A 15,239-nucleotide genomic window follows, 5' to 3' on the forward strand; every position below is an offset into this window, starting at 1 on the left:
TCAAAGGTCATCAGACTCTGGGATAAACATGGGATCCAGGTGCATTGTGGGGAGGATGAGGGAGGCGCTGGCCCCCGCCTAGCCGCAGGCTACCCTGTTGAATGCGGGCCTCTGCACCGCAGGCTCCACCTAGGGCTCTGGGTACAGCTCTGGCATGGGGTTGTGTTCCATCTCGGGGACCTTGAACAACGGAGCCGGTCTGGTGGACTTGCCACCGAATGGGGTAGCCAACCTGGAGATGGATAGAGGATTGACAATGTTAATATTAGCCTTGAGCCACTAACGAGGCAGACGGGAAGTGACAGATTGACTGAGTCATCTCATCAAAGAGTATAAGCCTCTGGCTGGAGGACATGTGCTGTTGACATGTTGTGACTCATATAAAGGAATACTAGTCAAAAGTTTGGACACACCTACTCATTCAAGGGTTTTTCTTTATTTTTACTATTTTCTACATTGTAGAATAATAGTGAAGACATCAAAACTATGAAATAACACATATGGAATCATGTAGTAACAAATCAAAATATATTTTATATTTGAGATTCTTCAAATAGCCACCCTTTGCCTTGATGACACCTTTGCACACTCTTGGCATTCTCTCAACCAGCTTCACCTGGAATGCTTTTCCAAAAGTCTTGAAGGAGTTCCCAAATATGCTGAGCACTTGTTGGCTGCTTTTCCTTCACTCTGCGGTCCGACTCATTCCAAACCATCTCAATTGGGTTGAGGTTGGGGGATTGTGGAGGCCAGGTCATCTGATGCAGCACTCCATCACACTCCTTCTTGGTAAAATAGCCCTTACACAGCCTGGAGGTGTGTTGGGTCATTGTCCTGTTGAAAAACAAATGATAGTCTACTAATCCCAAACCAGATGGGATGGCGTATCGCTGCAGAATGCTGTGGTAGCCATGCTGGTTAAGTGTGCGTTGAATTCTATATGAATCACAGACAGTGTCACCAGCAAAGCACCCCCACACCATAACAACTCCTCCTCCATGCTTTACGTTGGGAAATACACATGCGGAGATCATCCGTTCACCCACACCGCATCTCACAAAGACACGGCGGTTGGAACCAAAAATCTCAAATTTGGACTCCAGACCAAAGTACACATTTCCACCGGTCGAATGTCCATTGCTTGTGTTTCTTGGCCCAAGCAAGTCCCTTCTTCTTATTGGTGTCCTTTAGTAGTGGTTTATTTGCAGCAATTTGACCATGAAGGCCTGATTTAACACAGTCCCCTCTGAACAGTTGATGTTGAGTTGTGTCTGTTACTTGAACTCTGTGAAGCATTTATTTGGACTGCAATTTCTGAGGCTGGTAACTCTAATGAACTTATCCCCTGCAGCAGAGGTAACTCTGGGTCTTCCATTCCTGTAGCGGTCCTCATGAGAGCTAGTTTCATCATAGCACTTGATGGTTTTTGTGACTGCACTTGAAGAAACTTTCAAAGTTCTTGAAATGTTCTGTATTGACTGACCTTCGTGTCTTAAAGTAATGATGGACCGTCGTTTCTCTTTGCTTATTTGAGCTGTTCTTGCCATAATATGGACTTGGTCTTTTACCAAATAGGGCTATCTTCTCTATACCCCCACCCCCCCCCACACACCTTGTCACAACACAACTGATTGGCTCAAACGCATTAAGAGGGAAATAAATTCCACAAATTAACTTTTTAAGGCACGCCTGTTAATTGAAATGCATTCCAGGTGACTATCTCATGAAGCTGGTTGAGAGAATGCCAAAAGTGTGCAAAGCAGTCATCAAGGCAAAGGGTGGCAATTTGAAGAATCTCAAATTATTTTGATTTGTTTAACACTTTTTTGGTTACTACATGAATCCATATGTGTTATTTAATAGTTTTGATGTCTTCACTATTATTCTACAATGTAAAAATAAAGAAAAACCCTTGAATGAGTAGGTGTTCTAAAACTTTTGACTGGTAGTGTATATGGTCCTTACTACTATTCATATGAATATCATGGAGTTACTTTCTGGTCTTGTTATGAAGATAAGTGGCCATCATGTTTGTCTGCCTCTAGCGTCTCTTTTTTGGGGGGACCCCTCACGCGCCACACAGTTTGGGAACCACTGCGCTAGGCTACCAGCCGCCCTCAGTCAGCTCTGTCAGCTGAGCCAAGGCTTAAACCTCCATTGCCGTGGGGGCATAATTTGTCTAGGGTCAGGAGTGTTACCGCTGCGCCCAACTCCGGCACGACAAGTACTATTTCAACCTAGGTGTGGTCCTGGACAGGTCCATCATCAGCCATACCTGTTGAAGCTCTTGTACCCTGGTCCTTCAGGCTTGGCCTCTGGCTCTGGCAGGCGGGTGGCAAGGCTATTGGCCAGGGAGGGGTCGTGGAGGTAGATGGCCTGGTCCCAGGGGGAGTGGTAGGACTTGGGGAGGCATGTGCTGTTGAACTTCTCTGGTTCCATTTCTTTTAGAAGTCCACCATAACCTGGGCGAAAGAGGGGGAGAGAGAATCTGGTGTAAGGGCCCTGAGACTCCACATAACCTTGCTTCGGTTAAAGTTTGTCAAATTGGTAGAAGTTGAGAGCGGGAGAGGAAGAATGAAAGGGAGAGGTGGGGAGGGAGAGCTAGACATAGAAATAGGGAAGAAAGAGAGGCAGTGAGAAACTGCATAACAGAGAGATGGTGTAATGATTCACAATGACGTTTGAGGCATCTATCAGATCAAATACAGTACTCCCAACCTGATTTTTGTCCAACACAAACCTCAATATAAACCCTGTGCAGCACTGCATGGGTCCTCCCTGTATGGTCAAAAATATGGTTAAGTTTCGCAGTGAACCAACATGAAGGACATTTTTACTGTGTAGTGTAAGGGTGACAGGGAAGGCCTATCAAATAAGTATCCTTCAAAACGAGTGTTCTTCGCCAGGGGCGCCTGGCGAGCACATGTGTTACGTAATGTTGGGTGTTGCTGTGTCACGTCCAATCCATTTACAACGAACAAACCCTTTTCCTGAGTTGATGTTTTCCCAAGGAGGAAATGAGAAAGACCAAACATTGTCCCCTAAGGGAAGTTCTGCTGTTTTTTTGGGGAACTTCCTTCACAAACGCAAACCACAAGATTTACTCGGGCCACGGAAAGTGTTCACGTGCATGGCTGCGCATTTGGCAGCATTTGGCTGCTCCAATGTGTTGTGGGAAATGTACTGTGACTGCCGCACTGCAGGAAACACTGGGGGTTGGGGGTGATAAGAGCGAGATCATTGTATAAGTGACATGGGGTTAAGGCATGGTAGATATAGACAACAAGGCTAGAGACAAAGCTTTGACTCCATGTTTGAAGCATTGTTCCAAATGTGAAACAACCGCATCTTCTCATGTTCGTGTCATGATCTCAAGCCAGTCCGTCAGACAGACCCACACCACCAGAGGGATAAGATATTTGGGTAGCACTTTACATTACAGCAATGAATAAAGTGGTACCATGGTGATAACATGGTAGCATTACATATCTATTACCACTATATTACCATAATATTAGCCCTTTACTGCACTCTGTAATGTAAAGTGCTATCGATATGGGTATATCAGTGGTGTAACATTACAGCACAATAGTCTGATTTCGGTGCAGTGATTATTCGGTAGGCAGCATTTTCTTGCTTCCCTATTTCCTTGCTTCCCTATTCACACTATTCAACAAGCCATTAGACACCCAAAAGTGAAACATCTGGGTCCATGTCTTGGCTACTTCAAGAGTCATTACACTTGTGACATTCGATACCCTTTGACCCCATTTCTCGGCTACTGTAATTGCTGTGTCCACTGACTTCTCCGCCGACTCCCTCTCAAGGTGGTGGTGTAGTCGTATGTTCCCAAAATAGCATCACAAACTGTCTACCATGTACTCATCTGCTAAACTGGTATCCATATTATGTTGACGGGACTGGATCAGGAGGGCGAGCATGATCTGAGCGTCTATCTCTTCCTGATGATATCAGAGGACAGCGAGCAGGGGACACAGGAAATACTCTGCGGATTTCCTGTGGAGGAAACTTGTTATCAAACTATGCCCAAGGTCGCTGTAAAAGGGGAGGGAAGGGGGAGAATGGATAGATGCAGAGAGTGAGGGAGAGATCCACAGAGAAAGAGCGAGAGGGAGAACAAGGAGAAAGAGAAAGACTGCTCCTGCCCTGGAGCCAGAAGACTCCACACAAGGATCATGTTTTCCCCCATGAAGGATGCCTAAGAACAAGAACATGCAATGGAATTAATAAAATGCCAAAACAATGAAGACTATCCCCACGCCTTAGCAAAACATTTCATAGTTTGCAAGGGAGCAAGGTGTAGCTATGACCATATTACTTAATACAAGTAAAATCCTGTCTAGGGGGTAAGGGGCTAGGGTTAGTTTTTTTAAAGTACATAAGGCCAGGGATATTCTCACCAGGCGGCATAACTTTTAATTTGGCCCAAGGCTTTGAGCTCTGTGCCCGATGCAGCTGCTCCATCATACGTTTTCAACTGGCCATGGCTTGATGACTCCAACATCACCGGCTCACCTGCGCTTGTATACAGTGGGGGAAAAAAGTATTTAGTCAGCCACCAATTGTGCAAGTTCTCCCACTTAAAAAGATGAGAGAGGCCTGTAATTTTCATCATAGGTACACGTCAACTATGACAGACAAATTGAGCATTTTTTTTCCAGAAAATCACATTGTAGGATTTTTAATGAATTTATTAGCAAGTTATCGTGGAAAATAAGTATTTGGTCACCTACAAACAAGCAAGAATTCTGGCTCTCACAGACCTGTAACTTCTTCTTTAAGAGGCTCCTCTGTCCTCCACTCGTTACCTGTATTAATGGCACCTGCTTGAACTTGTTATCAGTATAAAAGACACCTGTCCACAACCTCAAACAGTCACACTCCAAACTCCACTATGGCCAAGACCAAAGAGCTGTCAAAGGACACCAGAAACAAAATTGTAGACCCGCACCAGTTTGGGAAGACTGAATCTGCAATAGGTAAGCAGCTTGGTTTGAAGAAATCAACTGTGGGAGCAATTATTAGGAAATGGAAGACATACATGACCACTGATTATCTCCCTCGATATGTAAGTCGCTCTGGATAAGAGCGTCTGCTAAATGACGTAAATGTAAATCTGGGGCTCCACGCAAGATCTCACCCCGTGGGGTCAAAATGATCACAAGAACGGTGAGCAAAAATCCCAGAACCACACGGGGGTACCTAGTGAATGACCTGCAGAGAGCTGGGACCAAAGTAACAAAGCCTACCATCAGTAACACACTACGCCGCCAGGGACTCAAATCCTGCAGTGCCAGACGTGTCCCCCATCTTAAGCCAGTACATGTCCAGGCCCGTCTGAAGTTTGCTAGAGTGCATTTGGATGATCCAGAAGAGGATTGGGAGAATGTCATATGGTCAGATGAAACCAAAATAGAACTTTTTGGTAAAAACTCAACTCGTCGTGTTTGGAGGACAAAGAATGCTGAGTTGCATCCAAAGAACACCATACCTACAGTGAAGCATGGGGGTGGAAACATCATGCTTTGGGGCTGTTTTTCTGCAAAGGGACCAGGACGACTGATCCGTGTAAAGGAAAGAATGAATGGGGCCATGTATCGTGAGATTTTGAGTGAAAACCTCCTTCCATTGAAGATGAAACGTGGCTGGGTCTTTCAGCATGACAATGATCCCAAACACACCGCCTGGGCAACGAAGGAGTGGCTTCGTAAGAAGCATTTCAAGGTCCTGGAGTGGCCTAGCCAGTCTCCAGATCTCAACCCCATAGAAAATCTTTGGAGGGAGTTGAAAGTCCGTGTTGCCCAGCGACAGCCCCAAAACATCACTGCTCTAGAGGAGATCTGCATGGAGGAATGGGCCAAAATACCAGCAACAGTTTGTGAAAACCTTGTGAAGACTTATAGAAAACGTTTGACCTGTGTCATTGCCAACAAAGGGTATATAACAAAGTATTGAGAAACTTTTGTTATTGACCAAATACTTATTTTCCACCATAATTTGCAAATAAATTCATTAAAAATCCTACAATGTGATTTTCAGGAAAAAAAAATCTCATTTTGTCTGTCATAGTTGACGAAAATGATGAAAATTACAGGCCTCTCTCATCTTTTTAAGTGGGAGAACTTGCACAATTGGTGGCTGACTAAATACTTTTTTCCCCCACTGTAAATCATGCTAATGACTCCACTGACATCCAGGTTACTGAGTCGTAGGGGTCATTAGTTTAGAGTAGAGGTTATGTCACAGTAGCAGCACCCACCTGTTGCAATGTTTTCTGGGTTGGGGGCGGTGATTGGGTCAGGCGTGTTCGGGGGCGTTTTAGAATGTACCACTCCCAAGCTGTTGCTTTCTGTGGATTCTTGACTTTGCGTTTGAAGAGTTACACCATTCTAAGGGGAAAGCGAGAGAGGAAGGGAGGGATGGATGGAGGGAAAGGGAGGGAGAGCGACAGTTTAGAGCAAAGGTCATAGAGAGGCGGACAGAAAGAGAAAGTGGAGATGGGGAGAGCGATGGAGAGGTCAGTGAGTGTCTTTATGTAGAGCCAGTAACATAAGTAGCATTGTTTTCTCATGTTTGAATATCCTGTGCTGTGGTCCAGAGTGGGTAACTTTCATCCTCCCAGAGATATTTGTAGTAATGTATGCCAGGACTTCCTCAGGAAATGTTGACAACTTGAAATACATTTCCCTTTGCCCCAAAAGGTGAACAAACGGGGACTGCAAGATCAAACTATTTTAATTGAGAGTTTTAATCATTTAAATAGATTGTGTTAATATATTCCAAACAACCTTAAAATGTACAGGTAACTGCCAAAATAAAGGAAACACCAATATAGTGTCTTAATAGAGTGTTGGGGCCACCACGAGCCAGAACAGCTTCAATGCGCCTTGGCATAGAGTTCCAGACACTTGGAGAATCTATTGGATTCGTCCATGAGAAATTCCATAATTTGGTGTTGTGTTGATGGTGGTGGAAAACACTGTCTCTGGCGCTGCTCCAGAATCTTCCATGTGTTCAATTGGGTTGAGATCTGGTGACTGCGACACACACACACAGCCTTTAAACCCCCTATGCTCCTTTGAGACGCCTCTTTCAAAGTCACTGAGATCTCATCTTCTAGCCATGGTAGCCAAAATAATGGGAAACTGGGCATTTTTATACATGACCCTAAGCATGATGGGATGTTAATTGATTCATTATCTCAGGAACCACACCTGTGTGGAAGCACCTCATTTCAATATACTTTGTATCCCTCATTTACTCAAGTGTTTCCTTTTATTTTGGCAGTTGCCTGTATGTCTGTGTGTACAGTGGGGGAAAAAAGTATTTAGTCAGCCACCAATTGTGCAAGTTCTCCCACTTAAAAAGATGAGAGAGGCCTGTAATTTTCATCATAGGTACACGTCAACTATGACCGACAAAATGAGAAATTTTTTTCCAGAAAATCACATTGTAGGATTTTTAATGAATTTATTTGCAAATTATGGTGGAAAATAAGTATTTGGTCAATAACAAAAGTTTCTCAATACTTTGTTATATACCCTTTGTTGGCAATGACACAGGTCAAACGTTTTCTGTAAGTCTTCACAAGGTTTTCACACACTGTTGCTGGTATTTTGGCCCATTCCTCCATGCAGATCTCCTCTAGAGCAGTGATGTTTTGGGGCTGTCGCTGGGCAACACAGACTTTCAACTCCCTCCAAAGATTTTCTATGGGGTTGAGATCTGGAGACTGGCTAGGCCACTCCAGGACCTTGAAATGCTTCTCACAAAGCCACTCCTTCATTGCCCGGGCGGTGTGTTTGGGATCATTGTCATGCTGAAAGACCCAGCCACGTTTCATCTTCAATGCCCTTGCTGATGGAAGGAGGTTTTCACTCAAAATCTCACGATACATGGCCCCATTCATTCTTTCCTTTACACGGATCAGTCGTCCTGGTCCCTTTGCAGAAAAACAGCCCCAAAGCATGATAATTCCACCCCCATGCTTCACAGTAGGTATGGTGTTCTTTGGATGCAACTCAGCATTCTTTGTCCTCCAAACACGACGAGTTGAGTTTTTACCAAAAAGTTCTATTTTGGTTTCATCTGACCATATGACATTCTCCCAATCCTCTTCTGGATCATCCAAATGCACTCTAGCAAATTTCAGACGGGCCTGGACATGTACTGGCTTAAGCAGGGGGACACGTCTGGCACTGCAGGATTTGAGTCCATGGCGGCGTAGTGTGTTACTGATGGTAGGCTTTGTTACTTTGGTCCCAGCTCTCTGCAGGTCATTCACTAGGTCCCCCCGTGTGGTTCTGGGATTTTTGCTCACCGTTCTTGTGATCATTTTGACCCCACGGGGTGAGATCTTGCGTGGAGCCCCAGATCGAGGGAGATTATCAGTGGTCTTGTATGTCTTCCATTTGCTCCCACAGTTGATTTCTTCAAACCAAGCTGCTTACCTATTGCAGATTCAGTCTTCCCAGCCTGGTGCAGGTCTACAATTTTGTTTCTGGTGTCCTTTGACAGCTCTTTGGTCTTGGCCATAGTGGAGTTTGGAGTGTTCGAGGTTGTGGACAGGTGTCTTTTATACTGATAACAAGTTCAAACAGGTGCCATTAATACAGGTAACGAGTGGAGGACAGAGGAGCCTCTTAAAGAAGAAGTTACAGGTCTGTGAGAGCCAGAATTCTTGCTTGTTTGTAGGTGACCAAATACTTATTTTCCACGATAACTTGCTAATAAATTCATTAAAAATCCTACAATGTGATTTTCTGGAAAAAAAATGCTCAATTTGTCTGTCATAGTTGACGTGTACCTATGATGAAAATTACAGGCCTCTCTCATCTTTTTAAGTGGGAGAACTTGCACAATTGGTGGCTGACTAAATACTTTTTTTCCCCACTGTATACAGCCTCAAACAACTAGCTCTCAGAGGAAGTGTCCTGTATGGGATTTCTAAATGGTAAGTAACAGATTGGACTCTCGGTTTCAATTAGTTTGCAAGGTACAGTATATGGGGAAATGTCCCTATTTGGTCTGAGTAGCATTCAGCTAGTTCTAAAGTAGACTCTAGGGCCTAAAGTAGACACTAGGGCCTAAAGTAGACACTAGGGCCTAAAGTAGACTCTAGGGCCTAAAGTAGATCATAGGACCTAAAGTAGACCCTAGGGCCTAAAGTAGACTCTAGGGGACACTAGGGCCTAAAGTAGACTCTAGGGCCTAAAGTAGACACTAGGGGACACTAGGGCCTAAAGTAGACACTAGGGCCTAAAGTAGACTCTAGGGGACACTAGGGCCTAAAGTAGACTCTAGGGCCTAAAGTAGACTCTAGGGGACACCAGGGCCTAAAGTAGACTCTAGGGACTAAAGTAGACACTAGGGTGTAACGTAGACACTAGGGCCTAAAGTAAACACTTGGGCCTAAAGTAGACTCTAGGGCCTAAAGTAGATACTAGGACATAAAGTAGACACTAGGGCCTAAAGTAGACTCTAGGGGACACTAGGGCCTAAAGTAGACTCTAGGGTCTAAAGTAGACACTAGGGCCTAAAGTAGACTTTAGGGCCTAAAGTAGACTATAGGGCCTAAAGTAGACTATAGGGCCTAAAGTAGACTCTAGGGCCTAAAGTAGACTCTAGGGCCTAAAGTAGACTCTAGGGCCTAAAGTAGACTCTAGGGCCTAAAGTAGACTCTAGGGCCTAAAGTAGACACTAGGGCCTAAAGTAGACACTAGGGCCTAAAGTAGACTCTAGGGCCTAAAGAAGACACTTGGGCCTATAGTAGACTTTAGGGCCTAAAGTAGATTCTAGGACCTAAAGTAGACACTAGGGCCTAAAGGAGTCACTAGGGCCTAAAGGAGACACTAGGGCCTAAAGGAGACACTAGGGCGTAAAGTAGACATTAGGGCGTAAAGTAGACATTAGGGCCTAAAGTAGACTCTAGGGCCTAAAGTAGACTCTAGGGCCTAAAGTAGACACTAGGGCCTAAAGTAGACACTAGGGCCTAAAGTAGACCCTAGGGCGTAAAGTAGACTCTAGGGCCTAAAGTAGACTCTAGGACCTAAATAAGACACTTGGGCCTATAGTAGTCTCTAGGGCCTAAAGTAGACTCTAGGGCCTAAAGTAGACTCTAGGGCCTAAAGTAGACACTAGGGCTTAAAGTAGACACTAGGGCCTAAAGTAGACACTAGGGCCTAAAGTAGACACTAGGGCCTAAAGTAGACACTAGGGCCTAAAGTAGACACTAGGGCCTAAAGTAGACACTAGGGCCTAAAGTAGACACTAGGAACTAAAGTAGACACTAGGGCCTAAAGTAGACACTAGGGCACACTAGGGCCTAAAGTAGACTCTAGGGCCTAAAGTAGACTCTAGGGCCTAAAGTAGACTCTAGGGCTTAAAGTAGACTATAGGGCCTAAAGTAGACTCTAGGGGACACTAGGGCCTAAAGTAGACTCTAGGGCCTAAAGTAGACTCTAGGGCCTAAAGTAGACTCTAGGGGACACCAGGGCCTAAAGTAGACTCTAGGGACTAAAGTAGACACTAGGGTGTAACGTAGACACTAGGGCCTAAAGTAAACACTTGGGCCTAAAGTAGACTCTAGGGCCTAAAGTAGATACTAGGACATAAAGTAGACACTAGGGCCTAAAGTAGACTCTAGGGGACACTAGGGCCTAAAGTAGACACTAGGGCATAAAGTAGACACTAGGGCCTAAAGTAGACACTAGGGCCTAAAGTAGACTCTAGGGGACACTAGGTCCTGAAGTAGACTCTAGGGCCTAAAGTAGACTCTAGGGCCTAAAGTAGACTCTAGGGCCTAAAGTAGACTCTAGGGCCTAAAGTAGACTCTAGGGCCTAAAGTAGACTCTAGGGCTTAAAGTAGATTCTAGGACCTAAAGTAGACACTAGGGCCTAAAGGAGACACTAGGGCGTAAAGTAGACACTAGGGCCTAAAGTAGACCCTAGGGCCTATAGTAGTCTCTAGGGCCTAAAGTAGACTCTAGGGCCTAAAGTAGATACTAGGACCTAAAGTAGACACTAGGGCCTAAAGTAGACACTAGGGCCTAAAGTAGACACTAGGGCCTAAAGTAGACACTAGGGCCTAAAGTAGACTCTAGGGGACACTAGGGCCTAAAGTAGACTCTAGGGTCTAAAGTAGACACTAGGGCCTAAAGTAGACTCTAGGGCTTAAAGTAGATTCTAGGACCTAAAGTAGACACTAGGGCCTAAAGGAGACACTAGGGCGTAAAGTAGACACTAGGGCCTAAAGTAGACCCTAGGGCCTATAGTAGTCTCTAGGGCCTAAAGTAGACTCTAGGGCCTAAAGTAGACACTAGGGCCTAAAGTAGACACTAGGGCCTAAAGTAGACACTAGGGCCTAAAGTAGACACTAGGGCCTAAAGTAGACTCTAGGGGACACTAGGGCCTAAAGTAGACTCTAGGGTCTAAAGTAGACACTAGGGCCTAAAGTAGACTTTAGGGCCTAAAGTAGACACTAGGGGACACTAGGGCGTAAAGTAGACACTAGGGTGTAAAGTAGACACTAGGGTGTAAAGTAGCCACTAGGGCCTAAAGTAGACACTAGGGCCTAAAGTAGACTCTAGGGGACACTATGGCCTAAAGTAGACACTAGGGCCTAAAGTAGAGACTTGGGCCTAAAGTAGAGACTAGGGCCTATAGTAGACTCTAGGGCCTAAAGTAGCCTCTAGGGCCTAAAGTAGACTCTAGGGCCTAAAGAAGACACTAGGGCCTAAAGAAGACACTAGGGCCTAAAGTAGACTCTAGGGCCTAAAGTAGACTCTAGGGCCTAAAGTAGACTCTAGGGCCTAAAGTAGACTCTAGGGCCTAAAGTAGACTCTAGGGCCTAAAGTAGACTCTAGGGGATACTAGGGCCTAAAGTAGACTCTAGGGCCTAAAGTAGACACTAGGGGACACTAGGGCCTAAAGTTGACTCTAGGGCCTAAAGTAGACTCTAGGGGACACTAGGACCTAAAGTATACTCTAGGGCCTAAAGTAGACACTAGGGGACACTAGGGCCTAAAGTAGACTCTAGGGCCTAAAGTAGACTCTAGGGGACACTAGGGCGTAAAGTAGACTCTAGGGCCTAAAGTAGATACTAGGACCTAAAGTAGACACTAGGGCCTAAAGTAGACTCTAGGGGACACTAGGGCCTAAAGTAGACTCTAGGGTCTAAAGTAGACTCTAGGGCCTAAAGTAGACTCTAGGGCCTAAAGTAGACTCTAGGGCGTAAAGTAGACTCTAGGGCGTAAAGTAGACACTAGGGCCTAAAGTAGACTCTAGGGCCTAAAGTAGACTTTAGGGCCTAAAGTAGATTCTAGGACCTAAAGTAGACACTAGGGCCTAAAGGAGTCACTAGGGCCTAAAGGAGACACTAGGGCGTAAAGTAGACATTAGGGCCTAAAGTAGACATTAGGGCCTAAAGTAGACTCTAGGGCCTAAAGTAGACCCTAGGGCGTAAAGTAGACTCTAGGGCCTAAAGTAGACTCTAGGACCTAAATAAGACACTTGGGCCTATAGTAGTCTCTAGGGCCTAAAGTAGACTCTAGGGCGTAAAGTAGACTCTAGGGCCTAAAGTAGACTCTAGGGCCTAAAGTAGACACTAGGGCATAAAGTAGACACTAGGGCATAAAGTAGACACTAGGGCCTAAAGTAGACACTAGGGCCTAAAGTAGACTCTAGGGGACACTAGGTCCTGAAGTAGACACTAGGGCCTAAAGTAGACTCTAGGGCCTAAAGTAGACTCTAGGGCCTAAAGTAGACTCTAGGGCTTAAAGTAGATTCTAGGACCTAAAGTAGACACTAGGGCCTAAAGGAGACACTAGGGCGTAAAGTAGACACTAGGGCCTAAAGTAGACCCTAGGGCCTAAAGTAGACCCTAGGGCGTAAAGTAGACTCTAGGGCCTAAAGTAGACTCTAGGACCTAAATAAGACACTTGGGCCTATAGTAGTCTCTAGGGCCTAAAGTAGACTCTAGGGCCTAAAGTAGATACTAGGACCTAAAGTAGACACTAGGGCCTAAAGTAGACACTAGGGCCTAAAGGAGACACTAGGGCCTAAAGTAGACACTAGGGCCTAAAGTAGACACTAGGGCCTAAAGTAGACACTAGGGGACACTAGGGCGTAAAGTAGACACTAGGGCGTAAAGTAGACTATAGGGCGTAAAGTAGACGATAGGGCCTAAAGTAGACACTAGGGCCTAAAGTAGACACTAGGGCCTAAAGTAGACACTAGGGCCTAAAGTAGACACTAGGGCCTAAAGTAGACTCTAGGGGACACTATGGCCTAAAGTAGACACTTGGGCCTAAAGTAGACACTAGGGCCTAAAGTAGAGACTTGGGCCTAAAGTAGAGACTAGGGCCTATAGTAGACTCTAGGGCCTAAAGTAGCCTCTAGGGCCTAAAGTAGACTCTAGGGCCTAAAGAAGACACTAGGGCCTAAAGTAGACTCTAGGGCCTAAAGTAGACTCTAGGGCCTAAAGTAGACTCTAGGGCCTATAGTAGACTCTAGGGCCTAAAGTAGCCTCTAGGGCCTAAAGTAGACTCTAGGGCCTAAAGAAGACACTAGGGCCTAAAGTAGACTCTAGGGCCTAAAGTAGACTCTAGGGCCTAAAGTAGACTCTAGGGCCTAAAGTAGACTCTAGGGCCTAAAGTAGACTCTAGGGCCTAAAGTAGACTCTAGGGCCTAAAGTAGACTCTAGGGGATACTAGGGCCTAAAGTTGACTCTAGGGCCTAAAGTAGACTCTAGGGGACACTAGGACCTAAAGTATACTCTAGGGCCTAAAGTAGACTCTAGGGCCTAAAGTAGACACTAGGGCCTAAAGTAGACACTAGGGCCTAAAGTAGACACTAGGGCCTAAAGTAGACTCTAGGGCCTAAAGTAGACTCTAGGGGACACTAGGGCCTAAAGTAGACTATAGGGCCTAAAGTAGACTCTAGGGCTTAAAGTAGACTATAGGGCCTAAAGTAGACTCTAGGGGACACTGGGGCCTAAAGTAGACACTAGGGCCTAAAGTAGACACTGGGGCCTAAAGTAGACTCTAGGATCTAAAGTAGACTCTAGGATCTAAAGTAGACTCTAGGGCCTAAAGTAGACTCTAGGGCCTAAACTAGACACTAGGGCGTAAAGTAGACACTAGGGCCTAAAGTAGACTCTAGGGGACACTAGGTCCTAAAGTAGACACTAGGGCCTAAAGTAGGATCTAGGGCCTAAAGTAGACTCTAGGGCCTAAAGTAGACTCTAGGGCCTAAAGTAGACACTAGGGCCTAAAGTAGACACTAGGGCCTAAAGTAGACTCTAGGGCCTAAAGTAGACTCTAGGGCCTAAAGTAGACTCCAGGGCCTAAAGTAGACACTAGGGGACACTAGGGCGTAAAGTAGACACTAGGGTGTAAATTTGACACTAGGGCCTAAAGTAGACACTAGGGCCTAAAGTAGACTCTAGGGCCTAAAGTAGACTCTAGGGGACACTAGGGCCTAAAGTAGACACTAGGGCCTAAAGTAGACTCTAGGGCTTAAAGTAGACGATAGGGCGTAAAGTAGACACTAGGGCGTAAAGTAGACACTAGGGCCTAAAGTAGACACTAGGGCCTAAAGTAGACACTAGGGCCTAAAGTAGACTCTAGGGGACACTATGGCCTAAAGTAGACTCTAGGGCTTAAAGTAGACTCTAGGGGATACTAGGGCCTAAAGTAGACTCTAGGGCCTAAAGTAGACACTAGGGGACACTAGGGCCTAAAGTAGACTCTAGGGCCTAAAGTAGACACTAGGGCCTAAAGTAGACACTAGGGCGTAAAGTAGACACTAGGGCCTAAAGTAGACTCTAGGGGACACTAGGTCCTAAAGTAGACTCTAGGGCCTAAAGTAGGATCTAGGGCCTAAAGTAGACTCTAGGGCCTAAAGTAGACTCTAGGGCCTAAAGTAGACTCTAGGGCCTAAAGTAGACTCTAGGGCCTAAAGAAGACACTAGGGCCTAAAGTAGACTCTAGGGCCTAAAGTAGACTCCAGGCCCTAAAGTAGACTCCAGGCCCTAAAGTAGACTCTAGGGCCTAAAGTAGACTCCAGGGCCTAAAGTAGTCTCTAGGGGACACTAGGGTGTAAAGTAGACACTAGGGCGTAAATTTGACACTAGGGCCTAAAGTAGACACTAGGGCCTAAAGTAGACACTAGGGCCTAAAGTAGACACTAGGGCCTAAAGTAGACTCTAGGGCCTAAAG

The 15,239-nt window shown here is 45.5% G+C and overlaps 1 pseudogene across 1 annotated transcript in view; it reads right to left on the reverse strand.

Annotated features, from left to right (window-relative positions):
* Positions 1-15,239, reverse strand: part of LOC311132183 (myozenin-2-like) — a 36,322-nt pseudogene continuing 21,083 nt past the window's right edge. The window contains exons 3-5 of the transcript in view: positions 6,281-6,386; positions 2,276-2,462; positions 1-232 (exon numbers count right to left, since the gene is read on the reverse strand). The product of the transcript in view is annotated as a myozenin-2-like (transcript). The remainder of the gene's footprint in view (positions 233-2,275; positions 2,463-6,280; positions 6,387-15,239) is intronic.

Source organism: Coregonus lavaretus (genome assembly GCF_964263955.1).
Source record: "Coregonus lavaretus genome assembly, chromosome: 7".
NCBI classification, from domain to species: Eukaryota; Metazoa; Chordata; class Actinopteri; order Salmoniformes; family Salmonidae; genus Coregonus; species Coregonus lavaretus.